The 18,554-nt window shown below is 39.0% G+C and overlaps 1 protein-coding gene across 2 annotated transcripts in view; it reads right to left on the bottom strand.

Annotated features, from left to right (window-relative positions):
* The window catches only part of LOC124783743 (glutaminase liver isoform, mitochondrial-like), a 125,091-nt gene that overhangs the window by 105,887 nt on the left and 650 nt on the right, over positions 1 to 18,554 (bottom strand). The window lies entirely within an intron of this gene.

The raw sequence follows: 18,554 nt of genomic DNA, 5'->3' as shown, positions 1-18,554 counted from the left end.
TCATTGTGGGACATACAATGAACATATCTGTTAGGTCAGTGTGGCAAAATATGGGGTAAATGGGCAATGGCAGCAGACAACCAACCCAAGTGCCTTTGCTAACAGTACAACATTGCCTGCAGTGCCTCTTCTGAGCTCATGATCATATCGGATGAACCACAGATGATTGTAAAACCATGGTCTGGTCAGATGAGTCCCTATTTCAGTTGTTAAGAGCTGATGGTAGAGTTTGAGTGTGGTCCAGACCCCACAAAGCCATGGACATGGACCCAGGTTTTCAACAAGGCACTGTGCAAGCTGGTGGTGGTTCCATAATGGTGTGGCCAGTTTTACATGGAATGGACAGAATCCTCTGGTCTAACTGAATTGATTATTGACTGGTAATGATTATGTTCAGCTACTTGTAGACCATTTGCAGCCATTCATGGACTACATGTTCCCAAAGAACAATGGAATTTTTATAGATGACAATGTGCCATGTCACTGGGCCACAATTGTTTGCGACTGGTTTGAAGAACGTTCCGTACAATTTGGCCACCCAAACCACTCAACATGAATCCCACTGAACATTTATGGGACATAATTGAGAGGTCTGTTCATACACACAATCCTGCACTGACAACAATTTCGCAATTATGGATGGCTATAAGAGCAGCTTGGCCCAATATTTCTGCTGGGGACTTCCAACAACTTGTTGAGTCCATGTCACATCGAGTTGCTGCATTATGTTGGGCAAAATGATGTCCAACATGATATTAGGAGGTATCCCATGACTTTTGTCACCTCGGTGTACTGTGCAGTTAATTCTTCACCAGCATAGATTTCCCCCCCCCCCCCCCCCCCCCCCAACTGAAAACAGCATGTAACAATGCAATCAGTAATTTTCTCGTACTGGCAGTGGAATGTATTCCTTTCATATTTCATGCTCAATGCATAATTATTTCATTATATTGATAGTAGCATCACCTGTTCTACGGAACTTTCACAGCTGAGCATGCCTTTTTTCCAGCAGGGGCATTGTTTTGCTATTACATACAACCAATGACCATGTGCAGTTTAGTTGCACCAAAAAATGTTTGAACAGTTTGCTGATGTGATAAAATATGAGCTTGGAAGTTGTCCATCAAATGGTAGAGCAACAGTGAGGGATTATTCATTTTATTCACAGAGAATGCATGTCATTACCTATGAAATCAGTGGATAAATCAGTATCATTATTCTTAGTCATTAGAATCTGTTGGCAAAACATGTTTTTTTAAATTATTTTTTTAAATTATTTTTTTAACAGTTATAAAGTCTATGGTTGGCTGTCATAGCATGAAGGATTAATTTGGAAAAGCAGTACTGTAATGGAAAACTTATGAATATGGAATAAATATAACAGTTAATATGAGGGTGGTTGGGCTTAGGCATTGTTAGGAAGTGTGTTACTTTCCAATAAAAGAAGTGAAATGTTATGTACTGTTACCCTTTTAAAGTAACATTTTTGCACCTAAATTTTAGGAACTTTAATATTCATAAATGAAAAAGATATGTTTCTGTTTAGGGAATACAGTCAGACTCTGCGTGAAATATGTTCCTGTTAACCATCCCTTACCCATGTCCAATCATCATAAACTAAACAGTTGAAATGAATGATGAGCAAAAAATATTGGGGAAGGGAGATTACAGGCAGCAAGTGAACACAATAGTTTCTAATGTTTCTAACTCAGAGACTGCTGCCACTCAATTTCAAGATTCTCATCAGTATCATCATACCTATTGCCATTTGTTCTGTTAATTTTTCAGCTATTTGAAATTGTTGTAATTGAAGAATTTGTTTTATGTTGTTCACTGCAAACATCTGTTAACATGATCATAGCACACCCAAATCTCAAACTAAGGAAATGTGTGTTGAATGCTTATAGAGTATATAGAGTGAGCCAGCTAAGACAGGCCACCCCAAATATATTTTAAATGATTAATTTCTTCAATCTGCTGTTTTTGCTAAGTGATAACAGACAATGCATCCAATTTTCTAGTACACATGTGTAATTTTTAACGTTTATAGATAGCAAGTTATGACACCAATCTTTACTTTCTTAACTATATACTCTTTCACATGACTGGAAAATGCCTTGAACAAGAACTTCAGTGAAACAACATGTGTGGAACTTGATCAGACAGTAACAAGGCAACAATATCACTGTCCCACTATAATGAGAAGAGGTCGTAAAAAAACCACAAGCAAACATGTGACTTAGGTAAAGTTCATGCATTTATTAATGTCATTGATGTATCAAGTAATGAAAATGGTGGCTTCGAGCTTTGGTACATACTGTTGCACCATATCCTAGTCAGACGCATTGAACTGTCTAGTGCCAATGCAGCAAAATGACATAGGGAGACAGTTTCTGTCGTTGTGGTGAGCACACACCATGAAGTAAGATGATGTATTCAGAGCGCAAGAGTACTGCTTCAGGAAGCTGATGAAGTGGAAGAAGCTAGCCTGTGCCTCTGACGGGTGAAGCTGGACAACACTGCAGCTTTAGCTAGGCTAATTCAGGAGCTGATTAAACAACAATAGTCATCACCACTCAGGGGCAGTACCCGGCTACTATGACCTGTTATCTCTTCCAAAGTGGGATGCTGCTACCAGAGAAGTACTGGCCAGCAGACTTCGACAAATAGTCCCACAAATCAGACCCTCATTCTCAGATGTACTCAGTTGTTCTCAGGTGCTTGCTGATGTACTGTGTACATGACCATATCGAGGTGTACATGATACCAACCACTGCTGTCTCCACCTGCTGAGTTCAAGACAGAGACTACTGCAGTGCTTGATGAGGTATCTAGTCAACCATGGAATTCATCTTCAGTAGCAGCAGGCCTGTCTGGGGATCACATGCGAACAACTTAATACCTTTGAACTGCTGGGTCTCCTTCAGGGTGACTACCTCCTACTGGCGGCCACCTCTCTAGTGGGACACATGTTCAAGGCCAGGCTTGAGGCATCCCGGTCTCTCAGTTGCTGTGCACCAGTTCCTGGAAGCTTCCATGAATGCTGATCATCACCCAGAATGGGCACAAGCCTACAACATCGATCATGCTGGAGGATACAGTTAGAGTACTGCCCTTCCCTGTGCTGTATTCCATGGCCTGAGTTGTGCCAACAGCCTCGAAGGGGCAGTCATACATCGACCACAGTGTGCAGTCCCTGCCAGCTACAGTCATCCTGCTGACTGCAGCAGGTGATGCTGATTATGCATGCCACTGCCCCTGTGTATCTGATGAACATGGCTCGCAGAGCTCTGCAGCTCACTGTTTCATCTCGGAATGGATGGCTTCTCCTTCAGCTGGGACCACACCTCTTGAACTGAAGACATGTATGCCTATTTTGAGCTCCATCAACAAAATGGGGGCCAATGAAATGATTCTAAAAAGCCCAAACCATGTGGTAAGAGACCAAGATTGTTGTTTATCCATTTCTTTCAACCAGCAGTAGTGTATGTTGTGATGAATGACTAGCCCATAATTTGTACACTACACACATCAAAAAAAGTTTTGCATTAGCCCGGTTCCTAAGAAATCCTGAAGATAGACATTAACTGTGGATATTGTATCACAGACACAGTCCCTTTGACTTTTCAGAGATATCACTAAACTCACCCAAAGATGTAAACAACCATGCATGAGCAGCTCCTATTAGACGGAGGGGGTCCAACAGCCAATCAGTTTCAGTCACTCCACCAGCAAAGAGGAACACGGCTTATGTTGTCTGTAGTTCAACCATGTCTAGATGGTCAATTCTGTGGTTCTATCATGTCTGCATTGTTACTATGTGCCAGGAAGGGCTCTCAACAAGTGAAGTGTCCAGGCGTCTCATAGTGAATCAAAATGATGCCGTTCGGACATGGAGGAGATACAGAGGGGCAGGAACTGTTGATGACATGCCTTGCTCAGGCCCCCCCAAGGGCTACTACTGCAGTGGATGACTGCTACTTACAGATTATGGCTCGGAGGAACCCTGACAGCAACGCCACCATGTTGCATAATGCTTTTTGTGCAGTCACAGGATGTCGTGTTACGACTCAAACTGTGTGCAATAGGCTTCATGATGCACAAATTCACTTCCAATGTCCATGCCGAGGTCCATCTTTGCAACCACAACACCATGCAGCCCATACAGATGGACCATCACATGCCAAATGGACCGCTTAGGATTGGCATCATGTTCTCTTCACCGATGAGGTTGCATATGCCTTCAACCAGATAATCATCGAAGACATGTTTGGAGGCAACCTGGTCAGGCTGAATGCCTTAGATACACTGTCCACCGAATACAGCAATGTGGAGATTCCCTGCTGTTTTGGGGTGGAATTAGGTGAGGCCAACGTACACTACTGGTGGTCAATGAAGGCAATGTAATGGCTGTATGATACATGAATGCCATCCTACGACCGATAGTGCAACCATATTGGCAGCATATTGGTGAGGCATTTGTCTTGATGGATGACAATTTGCATCCCCATCATGCATCTTGTGAATGACTTCCTTCAGGATAACAACACTGCTCGACTAGAGTGGCCAGCAATTTCTCCAGACATGAACACTATTGAACATGCCTGGGATAGATTGAAAAGGGCTGTTTATGGACGACATGATCCACCAACCACTCTGAGGGATCTACTCTGAATCACCATTGAGGAGTGAGACAATCTGGACCAGTAGTGCCTTGATGAACTCGTGGATAGCATGTCAAGACGAATACAGGCATGCATCAATGCGAGAGGATGTGCCACTGGATATTAGAGGTACTGGTGTGTACAGCAATCTGGACCACCACCTCTGAAGGTCTCACTGTATGGTGGTACAACATGCAATGTGTGGTTTTCATGAGCAGTAAAAGGGGTGGAAATGACATTTACGTTGATCTCCACTACTCCAATTTTCTGTACAGGTTCCAGAACTCTCGGAACTGAGGTGATGCAAAACTTTTTTTGATGTGTGTACTTTTCATCCATAAACAGAACCTTGTGTAGAAACATCGCATCTCTTTTTAGTTTCCATAGCACTACATAGAGAACTAGAACCGATTTTGAAAATCACTGACAAGGAGCCAAATATGGAAAGAATGAAATATGTTATATCGTAGTATTAACAGAACAGTCCTTTTTGCTGACTCCACTCACACATTCAAGATGCTTTGTAATTACAAGTGGATTGTTTGTTTCTGCTTCTAAAATGACATCTTTGGTTACTGTTCTTTATATTTGGCATATTTTATTCTTCACACTTCCATTATCTGAATTTTTTAAAATGATGTTTGCAAAGACCAGTTGGGCAGGCTGGGCATGATGAGGATATCTTTCAGTACACAACTGCACAGCCATCGTAACAGTTTGGTGTCATCTACTGGACTATACATTATGAAAGTTGGAATAGTTTCACAAGCAAGTTGTCTGATCACTGTCACACCAGAGCACAGTCTGACAGTCTTCAAGTGCACAGGTAAACACATAAACTACATGTGAGCTATGGGGTTTGCTTGAATTTGGTACAGAAGGCTTCGTCTCTTGCTGGTGGCACAATGATTTCTGGCACTGTTATGTTATTATTATTTGATGAAGCTCTCCACATATTACCTCCCTGTAGTCCTCTTTGCAGGTTCATTCCAATGACATAGAAAAACATACATATTGTATATAGAAATAAAAATCAGTGTGAACAATACTCCACAAGCTACCTGAAGGTGTGTGGTGGAGGGTAGTTCTGATACTACTAATGGATGACCCTGTGCTATTCCATTTGCGAATGGCATATGAGAGGAATGATTGTCAATAAACCTCTGTATCAGCTCTAATTTATCAAATTTTATCATTGTGGTCATATGGTATCTACAAAAGTTAAAAATTACTAGTGTCAATGACAAAGTTCAAAACATTGTCAGCTCTATACCATAGTGAAAACTGCACATTAATACATTTTATCATTCTGGATATATTTCAGGTGACCTGTCTTAGTTACGTTACACTGAACTTGGAAAACATTTTATTTTTATGTAATTACAACTGAAAAATAAATTGAGAATGAACAATGTAGGAAAGACAGATTGCTACTTACCATAAAGGAGACAAGTCAAGTTGCAGACAGGCACAATTAAAATGGTGTCTTTCAATTGTACCTGTCTGCAACTTTACATACCTTCTTTACGGTAAGTAGCAATCTGTATTTTTCTACATTGCTGATATTCCTACTGGAATTACCATTGTTTGATTAAATTTAGAATGAATGTAGTTTCTATTCATTACAAACATCTTGACATAGCAGCAAATCCTAACAGGAAACAGTGGAGCCCGTGCAATAGTTTTTAATTTATGTGTCACATATTTGTTTTATTTTGGGAGAGTTAAAATTCCAAGCCTGCTTGCAAACAGTTAATTGAAATAGTTAACATTTGTACAGTTCCAGAAATCTGAACAAATAAACACCAGCTTAACTTTCAGATTTTAATGCATATATTCCTATTTTCAAACTAGAGGGCAAGAAAGGAAATATTTGTTGACCTAAATCTTTGTTACAATTTACACAGATGAAATTGCTGATGAATGTTAGTGTTGTTGGATATGACTCAGAGGTAGCCTGTTCAAATTGTGGTGATGGATATAAACTTAGACACAAAGGAGTTAAAGATATTAGCTGCCAGTGGGCATTGATTTAAATCAATGGAGAAAGCTGAAAATTTTTAGCAGACTGGTGTTTGAACTCAGATCTTCTGCTTATTAGGCAGATGTGCCATCCTCACCTTCTGTTCTTTCGGACTGTCCAAAAGGACAGACACCATATAGATAATTAAGGTGAGGACAATCAATGATCCCTTCAGTGCAGATGCACACCAAGCTGCGAACTGACGTAATGCCATGAGTAATGAGGATAATGTGCAAGGGGCACTACATCAGAAGTGTGTGGATAAATGGAGAATTTGGGTCTGATGGGAGGTGTGCTGGGGTAGTCTGTGCAGTTGCAATGACCGCTATGTCCGGGTGGCGTGGTGATCTTTGCATCTGTATAGTAAGCAGGAGACCTGGCTTCGAATCCAATCTGGCACAAATTTTCAATTGATCAGTGCCCACTGGCAGCTAAGTCTTTAATTCCTTTGTGTCTTCATTCACAGTAGTTTCAGACTCACAAAACGTTTGGCCAGCAAGAGGAGAAGATGTAGTCATATAAAACTCCAGGTCACTAAACTTTGTGCCAATATCCTAAGTTAATTCCCACATTTTTCCACAGTGTTTCATAGAATAAGGGCATGTTGATACCCTTCATGGGGATCCATACATATGTTGTGGACATTGCTCGGTAGTCCTCTTGGTACTATTTAGGAAGAACAGGCTCCATGCCAAAACAAAGTTTCATTATCACAAAAATTTGATGACATACTCATGCATAACAGAATACTAGAATGCACAAACATTCATTACAATCATCCACACACTATAGAGATACAGGACTTATATGTTGTAGCAGCTCTCAGGAAGGTAACAGCAACAATGGCAATCAACCTTCATTGGAAACTAATTATCCTAATTTTCATTGCCTGACTATGGACTGTCTGGCTTGAGACTACAGAACTAGATGACATTTAGGGAAAAGAAAGTACATCAGGATACAATGTTATGGAAATTAAATTTTAAACTGGACTGGAATGGCAAAGTATTTTAAAAATAATGTTGATATCACTTATTTTTCTTCTTTGCTTTATATTTTGTTGATGTCAGGTCTGGTTTGAATAATTGTTTAACTGATAAACATACTGAATGCCATATGTAATACAACATTTTATTAAACTGGAGTCTGTGAAAGTGTCTCAATTCAATAAATAATTTGTTTCACATTCATCCTGCTTCAGTAATAATAATAATAATAATAGTAATAATAATAATAATTGCCCTTAAGACCACAAAAAGAGGACAAGTACCTGGCCAGAAAGCAAATCTCTGGTGGAATGATAGAGTAAGGGAGGAACTTACAAAGAAAAACAAAGTATTCCACGTATGGTTTCAGGAGAGAACATAGGAAGTAATGAAAGAACACAGTGTGAAAAACAACGGTGGCTAAGAGATACGTAGCAGGAGATGAAATGCATGGAAGAGTGGACAAAAGTGAGGGAAGAGAACACTGAGGGGACTAAGAAGGCTCTCTATGAGATGGTTAAGGCTAAGAATAGGGGCAGGATAAAAAATTCCAGGATGATCAATAAAGAAGGAAACGAAGTTGAGAATGTGCAGGAAATCAAAGTAGATGTGGATGGAACAGTTTGAAGGGTTCTTAAGCCGCAATGGAAATGTAGAAGAGAAAAATTAGGAGCCAGGGAAAGTAGAGAATGCTGAGATGGACCTAACCTACACATAAGTAGAGGAAGCAATAAAGGCCATGAAAGGGGGAAAAGCACCTGGGCTGGATGAAATAACCGTGGAGATGGTGAAATGGAAGGACACCTGAAGATTGGAAAGAAGGAATCGTAGTGCCAATTTTATGAAGGTATGCAGGAAACTACACTAAAATTATAGGGAAATGACATTGATGTGTCATGCTGCCAAGGTATTTGACAATATTCTGGAAACGGGAGTACAGACAATAGTAGTAGAACCGACCAAGGAAAATTATGAGTTTATACTAGGAAAGTCAACAGCTGATCTAATTTTTAGTGTAAGGCAGCTTCAAGAGAGACACTATGAATACAGAAATGATTTAGTAATGGTTTTTCTGAACATAGGGAAGGTGAATAATAGTGTGGAAAGAAGCATGATCTGGGAAATGTGGTATCCCATCAAAATTCAAATGTACAACACATTCAGTCTGCCACCAATTGTCTTGGCACAACTTGGCCACTTGTAATAAACACTAGAGGCTCCACATCTACTGTCTGTAAAAACAGGCATATTTACTGACAGACTTATGGAAATTTATGTACAATGTAGCGACACCAGCATCACTCCAGGCAGTGCCACAATCATGGAAATATTTTTCTACACCAGTCAAGAGCCTCCTGGAAACCAAACATGTATAACCAGCTGCCAAACACATAGCCAAACAGTCCTCGCCGAGCTCTCATCCTGGACACCACCTGTCTCCACAAGAAGCCATGCAGTAGTACCAATGATCACAGTCTTGAAGGACTCTACCTACAGCATGCCCCTGAGTCACCTCACCATTGCATCAAGTGGTTGCTGCCTGCCACTGGCCCCAGCCTCATGGGTCCAGCTCCATATGTTCCACGAGCCACTACACCATCACCGTGCAGCCTCTGCTCACCTGCCAACTGCGGCCTTGCTGGCATTGCCTACCTTATTTTCTTTGGTCCACTCAGCCATCAACAGGTGCAGTCACTGCTTATTACTGACAGTTGCCTCATGGGACTTAGCACTTACGGACATTAGGAGAAATTTCCTATTTCAGTGATCAAACATATAATCTGTGCGAACTTCCTATTAGCAGAGTAAGTTCTAACCTTATTTCTCATTGTCAAGAAGTGGCTCCTTATTAATTCTTATCATCAAACAAAGACTGTCATTTTCTTGTTATTCGTGCTCCATATTCAATGAATAATAAAGCACTATTCATCACAGCCAATGGTACATCAATAAGTGTGTTGTTCCCCTTGTGGTCACGGATGTAAACAGAAACCATTCGTAAACACCATTTTTTCATCTCCTACTCACACTCCCAATCTTGTCATTATCTCATCCATAATGGACATAAAAAGTAGGGGGGGGGGGGGATAGTGCACTCCCTTGCTTCAACACATTTTTTCTGTTCAAACCAGTCTGTCTTCTCTTCTCTTACTTTTACACAACTCAGACTTCTTCCACACATTTCCTTCATTCTTATCTTAGACACCCTTTCAATTCCTGTTTTATGAATGGTTTCCCTTTACACCCGTGATGCTTATTGATTGTGATGAGTAGTGCTTTATTGTGTCACTGAACATGGAGCATAAATAATGAGAAAATGACAGTCACTGGTTGATGATAAGAACTACATAAAGATTCACTTCTTGACAATGAGATAAGGTTCCTATTAGCAGATACAGTGCCAACCTAATTTGTCATCGTCAAGAAGTGACTCTTTATTTAATTCTTATTATCAAGCAGAGACAGTCATTTTCTTGTGATTCATGCTCCATGCTCAGTGACTTAATAAAGCACTATTCATCATGATTGGTGGCATATTAATAAGTGTGCTGTTCCCCTTGTGGTCACAGATGTAAACACAAACCATTCCAAAAGAAGAATTGGAAGGCTGTCTATGATAAAAATGAAGGAAATGTATGAAGGAATTCTGAGTTGTGTGAAAGTAGGAGGAGAGTGACAGACTGGTTTGAACAGAAAAATATACTGAATGAAGGGCGTGCACTACCCCCCTACTTTTCATGACCATTACGGATGAGAGAATGACAAGAGTTGCAGTGTGAATAGGAGATGAAAATATGGAAGCAATGGTATTTGCAGATGATTTAATGCGTGGGGAAATGGAAAAGAGTTATACAAGATAGGCTAAATGTTTGGGAGGAAGTGGTAGGATAATATGGATTGAAATTTACTGTACAGCAGTTTGAAGTGATGGTGACAGTGAGGAATAAGAGAAGAGTACAAATGGATACAAATAAAAGAGGTCAATTACTAAAGAAAGAGGAAAATTTCAAGTGCCTAGAGAGCATAACAGAAGATAGCAGGGGGAATAATAAGAGGATTATTGAAAGGGGAGAGCAAGCATATTGTCTCCCGCATAGTGTAAGTAGCCTGGTCTGGAGCAAGGATGTACTACCAAAAAGTAAGCACATATTATAGTGAGTGCTATGCTCCAATATTCACACATACATCAGGGCCATTCTACCAAGGGACCAAAGTCTGCTACCTGGTTTACTCATGACAGCATATGTGATCATTCCATTTCATTTTGTAGGGACTAAGCATTACACACAGCAATTTGTATGAGTTTACCAGTTCCAACTGTGACTCTCTGATGATATATTGTTTTGTAGTGCACAATTTTACATTTCTGAATATTTAAACCAAGTCGCCAATCACAGCACCACTTTGAAATCTTATCAAAGTCTGACTGGATATTTTTGCAGCTTTGTTCAGACTGCACTTCATTGTAGATAACTGCATCATCTGCGAAGAGTCTGAGGTTACTATTAATATTGTATGCAAGGTCATTAATTCACAATTAGAACAGCAAGGGACCCAACACACTTCCCTGGGGTACACCCAAAGTTACTTCTACATCTGTCAATGAGTCTCCATCCAAGATAACATGCTGAATCCTCCCTACCAATAAATCCTCAATCAGCCACGTTTCATCTGATACCTCACATAATTGTACTTTTGATAACAAGAGTAGGTGTGATACTGAGTCAAATGCTGCCTTGATACATGGCTTTCAGGATATCAGTTGACAAAAGTGTGAGTTGAGTTTACCGTGATCTATGTTTCCAAAATCCCAGGTGCTTGGCATGGAGGAGGTCATTTTGTTTGAGATACCTCATTATGTTTGAGCTCAGGATACGTTCTAGGATTCTGCGACAAATAGGTGTCATGGATCTTGGATAGTAGTTTGGTGGATCACTCCTGCTACCCTTCTTGTAGACAAGTGTGACCTGTGATTTCTTCACACTACTGGGCACAGTTTTCTGTTGAAGGATCTACGACAGATTACAGTTGACAGAGGGGCTAACTCAGCCATGAATTGGGTATAGAATCTGACAGGGATTCCATTGAGCCCAACTGTTTCTCAATACCACTGACGATATTATCTATTTCATTCATCTTTTCACTGATGCAAGAATTATTTATAAACTAACAGGTAGGAGCAACTAATGCTAGCTATTTCTTTAAAGTATACTAACAGCAAATTATGCCTAGTGCTAATCAACTCACACTGACAATTACAGGAATCACAATTTGGGTACTTCATAACTGTGTACTGTGAGTAAAACAGATACTTTAAAAAAGCTGCTGCTTATCCTCTTAAACTACTTATGTGCTGTTTTTATATAATACTCACACAAAGCATTCACTTTACATGAACCACAGTCAAGTATATATATGTACTGACAATGCCAGGATGCAGCCAATACAAATATTATAGTTATGTGGAATTTACATAATGAGTCTAAACACTCTCATAAATTGTATAAGTAGTGGCTAATGAGGCATTCTTTTACCTTTTTTTTTTAACATATTGGGATTTTCAGTTCCCTGCTTGATGTCTACTTACAACCTGTTTGCAAACTTCCAGACCAGCTTAGAAAATTCCATACTAAACACTAGATATGGATGGATCGTACCTATAACCTAACTTACAATTAAGAGTGCTTTATAAAAAAAGCACTTCATGCAAACAAAGTTAAAAATATGGTATAACAGTAAAACTTTTACACAGATCTCAGTTTCAACAACTCTGTGGAATGAGAGCACCACTACAGATGAGAAACAGTAGGTCCTACAAACTGGAATCATTTCAGTCATCGACCCTAAAGTTGGTTTGATGCAGTTCTATGTACCTGTTGCTAGCCAGATAGCCACTTGTTTTCAGTGTAACTGCTGCACCCTACTTAATCTACAATCTGCCTTACATGCTTTATATACACATCTAGGTCTGCCCCTGAAAGATGTTTTTCCTTCCACCAAACCTTCATCTATAGTTTTCAGCAACAACTGTTGTTGTACTATGTGCCTATTCCACCTCTTTGAATCATATTCTTAATTAGACCTTTTTTTCATTGACTTGCTGGTAGGACACCTACATTCCTGCCTTGCTCAAATCAATATTATCTTCAACAGTCTCTCTAGATATTTCCAAGGTTTTTAATCATTTCTGATAACCCACGTTTCTTATTATTTTCCTTCAATTGTATATATTAGACTCAAGTTTCACATCGACTGATTTCAAAGCTAAATAGCTTAATTTGCAGATACCTTGACTGGGTGCATGGATCACTCATGAGCTGGAAACTTGTACTGTCTCATACAAATCCAGGGTTTGGATTTCCAATTCGTGTGAACTATCTTAACTTGAAAAATTACATAGTTACAACACCTGTTGTGGTCTGCAATCTGAAGTCTGGTTGACTGTAGCAATCTGCCCTGTGTGCACCCATTCATCTACATAACTAGTGCAACCTCTGTTCATCTGAACCTGCTTACTGCATTCAAGCTTTGGTCTCCCTCTACAATTAATGATACACTCCCTCCATTACCAAATTGGTGATTCTCTGATGCCTCATGATGTGTCTTATTAACCAATCCCTTCTTTTTAGTCATGCGTTACCATAAATTTCTGTTTTTGCCAATCCGATTCGATACCTCTTCATTAATTATTCAATCAATCTATCTAATCTTCAGCATTCTTCTGTAGTACTGAATTTCAAAAGCTTCAATTTTCTTCTTGTGTGAACTTTTCACTGTCCATGTTACAATTCCATATGTGGCTACACTCCACACAAATACTTTCAGAAAAGGCTTCTTAATACTTAATTTATTCTACATATTGACAGATTTCTCTTTTTCAGAAATGCTGTCGCTGGTCTACATTGTATATCCTCTCCAGTTCAACCATCATCAGCTGTTTTCCTGCCCAAACAGCAAAACTAATCTACTGCTTTTAGTATCTGATGATTTCCTCAGTAACACCTGATTCAATTAAACCACATTCCATTTGGCCATCATCAGTTATTCTGCTCCCGAAATAGAAAAACTAAGCTACTGCATTCAGTGTCTAATTTCCTAATCTATATTTCCTCAGCAGCATCCAATTTAATTAAACTACATTCCATTTTATTTTTTTTTATTTTCTCATAACCTCTTTCCATGACACTATACATTCCATTCAACTGCTCACCCAAGCCCTTTGCCACCTCAGCAAAGACTGTGAAGTTTTTATTTCTTTTCCCAGTACTTTAATTTGCTTTCCACATTTCTCCTTGGTTTGATTTAATGCTTGATTAATGTACAGACTCAACAATGTCCATTCTCTCTCGACAACTGCTCCCCCTCCAAGTCCTTTAAATCTTGTAACTCCAGTCTAGTTCTACTGCAAGCTGTAAATAACCTTTCACTTCCTATATTTTACCTCTGCTACCTTCAGAATTTCAAAGTGCATTCTAGTCAACATTGTCAAGAGCTTTTTCTCAATCTACAAGTGTCATAAACATAGGTTTGATTTTCATTAATCTATCTTCTAATGTAAGCTGTAATGTCAGTACTGTCTCATAGGTTCTTACACTTCTCTGGAACTCAAGTTGATCTCCTTGATGCTAGCTTCTATCAGTTTTTCCACTGCTCTGGTAATAATTTATATCAATATTTTGCAATTACAGCTGAGTAAACTGCTGTTCTATAATATTCACACGTGTCAGACCTACTATCTTTGGAATTGGACTGTTATATTCTTTGCACAACAGGATGAATACTTCTTTCATTACTATACTTTAAACATTAAGTTTAAGTACGATAGTACAGCCAGTTTAATCTTCAGAACTGTCTTCCAACTTTAAATGCAGTCTTTAATTCTGTCAGCCAACTTTAAACTATATTTTGATGATGCTGTTGTTCATTTCAAGAGCAAAACTGGTAAACAAAAAATGCAAAGGGCGACTTGCGGCTGTTTTCAAAAACTTACATTTTTCTTGCTCTCCCAATGATGTCAGTAATTCTGATGGAATGTGTTCTGCTTCAAGGGCCTTGTTTTGACTTAGGTCTCTGTTAAACTCTTCTTGCAGTATCATATCTATCATCTCATCTACACTATTCTTATTCTGTAATATTGTCCTGAAGTTTCTTTTCCCTTGTATAGTGCAATAGACTCCTTCCACCTCTCAGGTTTCTCTTTTTTGCTTATTACTGCCTTTCTATCTGAGCTATTGCTTCCAATACATTTGTTTCTCTTTCCTTCAATGGTTCAAATGGCTCTGAGCACTATGGAACTCAACTGCTGAGGTCATTAGTCCCCTAGAACTTAGAACTAGTTAAACCTAACTAACCTAAGGACATCACAAACATCCATGCCCAAGGCAGGATTCGAACCTGCGACCGTAGCAGTCTGGCGGTTCCAGACTGCAGCGCCTTTAACCGCACGGCCACTTCGGCCAGCTTCCCTTCAATGGGCTCTTTAATTTTCTCATAGGCAATATCTATCTTTCTCCTAGTTATACATGCTGCTAACCATTCCTGCTTATCCATGTAGCACTTATTGTCAATATTATTTTATAAGCATCTGTATCCCATCTACCACACTTCAAGTGCTGCATGTTCATATTTTCCTGCTTCATCAGTTAAATTGAATATCTTGTGTGTCATCCAACTATTTCTAATGGGCCTTGTCTTTCTTGCTACTTGATCCTCCCCTGTCTTTACTATTTTATCTCTCAAAGTTACCAATTCACCTTCCATTGTATTCCTTTCTCACATTTATGTCAACCATTATTAATGCCCCTTTAATGATCTCAACAATCTTTGGTTCTTTCAGTATATCTGGGTCCAACTTTCTGTAGTTACTTCACTTTTCATCTGAAGTTCATAACTAATAAATTATGGTCAGAGTATATCTGCCCCTGGAAATGCACTTCTGTTTAAAATCTGGTTTTGAGAGCTCTGTCTTACCTTATATTATGTATAACTATACAGTTGCAGTATATCCTCAAATTAAGCTGGTACAGGTACATGAAGACTGAATTAGAATACCTTGTGTTTGTAGGAGACAGCATGAGTTTCTGATTTTGACTGATTCAAGCATCAAACCGCCTGAAGATGAAGCTATCTAGCTTTACAATCAGTAACATATAAAAGTAACACCATCAAGTGCAGCAGATGGGAAAAAGTTGTCTTTCATCAATGCTGACCAGCTAATATCCCTGTACCTTCTATCAATATGGTATAGAGAAGATTAATGTCTCACTTCTGCCATCCTCATTGTCCAAGTTTTGTACTTGTACAGAGTTGTCTTGCAAACTGGTTTCCAAGGAGTTTATTCTGGAGCAAAAATTATGTAAATAACACATATAAATTATGCAATGTGTACAGTTGGTGTTTTGAATGAGAATAACAACAGCTTTGTTCAGATTTATCCACCTTATGCTTGGATCATTTAATTTTCCTATCCAGTTTACCATTCAGAAATAGTGCTCGTGTAACCATGTGAGCTGCTTGATTTATTGTGCACTGGGATAGGAAAATGTTTAGTATGTTAATCCTGTTGCAATTAAAAATTGCTCTTTGTGAGTCTATAAAGCATTGAGTTTATAAAGAAACACGGAATTCATTCGAATTACTAAATAATTTTTACGTATGAATAAGGCCAATACCTTGACCACATTATTCAAACTCTGGATACTGCATTAGTAAAAGTCTGGATATTGTTAATACAAACTTTTATGAAATTGCAGGGTAGATAAGGCTTCTTCATAACTGTAAGAATTCAAGAGAAATAACCACAAGGATACATGCAAGTCTCTATCTTAATAAAAGATGGGAGGTAGAGCTGAAGGAGACTCACTGCTACGTAAATTATGCTATGTGACAGAATGGAAAACAATGCATTGCATTTTCATGTTCTATAGTGACATTTCATATTCCCACTTCATAAGTAGAGAACAAGAAAAACTGCTGTTACTGTTCCTGCTTGCATTTGGGTAATGCAAATACTAATGTTCGTTTCTTATTTACTTCTGAGGGCGAGCTAAGTGATATGAACGATTTAAAATTCAACAGTACAGAAGTTGCACAGATAATACTGTGTCGTATGACAAAACAAATTTAAAATCATCTTTGAGGGGTGGGGGTGCACGAACCAATAAACATTCCATATGTAAACGAACATAGCAATTTAGAATATGCAAACAATGATAACAGATTTTTGCGAATTATATAAGCAAAGCTCAATATTCGAAGCCACTCTATAAGAAAACCACGAGTTACCAGGCATTATTACACAACTCAACAGTCTGATGGCGCAGTAGTAGTAGTAGTATAGCTTTATTCATCCGTAGATCTCTTTTTACAAGGACATATACAGTAATACATTGTCTTTCTCATACATTAGTACATATAAAATGTATAGTATTATATTCACAGAACAACAAAAATTATGAAGAAACGAGGAATTCTTCGTTCTGTGATTCGTTACAACTGTTGCCCTAGTGAATGCTACCGTTCGTGTTACTACATAAAAATATGAAAAATTGTGAAGCTGGGATGGAAACTACAATCATTAACTCTTTTAAAAGTGTTTGCTGTTGTTTATAACATAGCCTACGTGCCACTCGGCGAGAATCTATTATGCGGGTGACTCGGGGAAAAATTAATTCATAAAATGAAGGCACAACCTGGAATATATTCCACGTATTGCCCTATGCGGCTGCAACGCCATGCGGAATGCCACAATTAGTATTGCTGAACGACATTTACATGTAAATTCGTAGCATGTCTGTCCATTTTTCACGAATGAAACAGCGCACGCCTAACGCTGCAACAAGTTTAATCGACGCCTCGCGCGGCTAATCAATAGTGGCACCCTTAATCGATGCAATTCGTGACTATCGTATACATAGGGCCCGGATAAAACAATTTGATCTCTCTTTTAAGCTGCACAAAGCTTGTGAATTCTATTATACAGACCAGACAGTATTCGCGTCGTAGTAATGGTAGTACGATGATAACCGTAGTGACAGGATAAGACGCTTTTTAAACATATTTGCGTATACCGTGACAAAAATATGATAATTCATTACAAAGACGGTAATGGAAAGCTAAAGAAATGCAAGGGTGAAGCAACAAAAATTGTTAGGAAAGACTGCTTACATTTCTTCGTTGACGAAATTAGTCTTTTCTTAAGACCAGGTAACGTTCTTTGCAACAGTGAGGTCACCACGACCACTTCGATTTAACTGAGACCTTAAGGTCTACCTGCATAAAATTTACCTTCTTTAAAATCGGCGTTCGGAAAGATCAAAAGATGCTGAGTGGTCTCAGGAAATGTCCTGAAAGGATAAAGAATGGGGGACTAGGCCGTGCAGGCCTATATTATTTATGTTTCAACGAACTTGCGCAATTAGTAGGCCTAAACACTTTACACACCGTAAACTTATAGTTTAAAATTTTTATTTATTCCATCGTGATTAAGTAATTACTCGTATATCTTAAAGAAGGTTGTAGCTGACGAGACACTAAAGAAATTAAAAGAAATATTCTAACAAAACAATAAAATCTGAAGATTTTTTATCGCATTTAAACTTACATTGCAGAGAAAATCGGACCGCAGCACATTTCGCGGAATACGAATCACGCTATCTCGTAAAATTTATAGCAGGTCTCACGGTGTCCTTATCAGCGCATGATAGAGGAAGACAGAGGCGAAGACACGCGTGTTAAAGGGACTGTACTGTAGAGCTATAGTTGGCAGTGAAGAATTTTTAGCAGAAAACGGATGCTGTGTGGCCGTTTCGAAACCACCGTTGCGAAACGCGGCGGGGCAGTCATACTCCTGCCCTGTCCTCCTGCAAATGACCGGCTGGC

Source organism: Schistocerca piceifrons, chromosome 1, assembly GCF_021461385.2.
Source record: "Schistocerca piceifrons isolate TAMUIC-IGC-003096 chromosome 1, iqSchPice1.1, whole genome shotgun sequence".
NCBI lineage: Eukaryota > Metazoa > Arthropoda > Insecta > Orthoptera > Acrididae > Schistocerca > Schistocerca piceifrons.
Note: the sequence above shows the minus strand (reverse complement) of the source record. Positions and strands in the feature narration are given on the sequence as shown.